This window comes from Pteropus alecto, unplaced genomic scaffold, assembly GCF_000325575.1.
Source record: "Pteropus alecto unplaced genomic scaffold, ASM32557v1 scaffold220, whole genome shotgun sequence".
Classification (NCBI taxonomy): Eukaryota; Metazoa; Chordata; class Mammalia; order Chiroptera; family Pteropodidae; genus Pteropus; species Pteropus alecto.
The window spans coordinates 2,841,033-2,842,243 of NW_006430043.1; positions in this window are offsets into that span (position 1 = coordinate 2,841,033).

The following is a 1,211-nucleotide window of genomic DNA, read 5'->3' on the forward strand; positions in this document are numbered from 1 at the left end:
TAGGGAAAGGGACGTTCTTTCCCAGAAAGAGAAGAGCATTGGACATGAAATCCCACTGGAAATAAAGGTTTTATGGCATTGGTAAAGGAAGTTTACATTGGGTTCCTCCTCCCCCGCATTGTCCTTCGGCCGATCCATTTGGAGAAACAGTTGACTCAGGCTAAAGAACTACACACATCTGAAAAGTTCTGTCACAGCCACTGTCTCTTATCCCCAAACATCCTCAGGCCCCCAATGTAGCTTACATAGTATGTGTCAAGCACACGTAGACATGAGGAGTTATACGATGAGGCTCTTCCTTCGTAGAACTTACACTCTAGCTGGGAAAACAGATGTAAGCAAGTCATGACAAGCCTGGAGTTGTTCAGAGATGTGCTAGGTGAGTTAGAACAATTCCTTCCATTTAGGGGAATCAGAAGGCCTCACAAAGATGCTGACATTTGACCTTAGACCTCAAAGGATGAGTCTTCAGGTGGCAAGGACTCAATAAGCAAAGGCCTCACATAAGCAACAATCTAGCATGAGAAAAGTCACAGAGGGACAAATGTACAAATGGATATAGGAAACCAAGAGGACATCAGAGTGAGGGAGCAGTGGATATAAAAGCTAGAAGGTCAGGGCCACATTATGACTTTCATGGATACTTTTGCCTTCATAGAAAAATATTTAAAATTATATTTTATAACTGCATTGGTATAAAGATGAATATAATCCAGGCTGATGACATTAATTTTATTTCTTCTGATTTTCAAAGAAACAAAAACATTTTTATGAGCCCCTAAAAGTATTGTGGGCCCTAGGCACTGTGCTTGATCTACCTACTGGGTAAGTCAGTCCTATAGAACAGTTGGTTGGGGTCCAATTGAGAAGGCTTTGAATGCCATGCTAGTAAGTCAGGTAAGCCATAGGGAGCTATAGTCCCTAACTCTAATCCTATTCTTGGTTGCTTTAAACATCTAATCATTTTTCAGGCATTGATTATTTGTCTTTTATCCCAATATCCCTCATATGGTTTATAGCATCACCCAATAGCTCTCCAGCCAAATCTTATGTTATATGACTAACCAAGGTGCCCTGATACGGTTCCTTACCCCCACCTAAAAACAGCATAGCTTCTCCCAGGGGCAGTCAGCTAAGAGTAACTTGTAGGAAGTGACAGAGCAAAAGGGAGAAAAGGCCACATGCTATGCCTACAGAATAGGCCCAGGTTT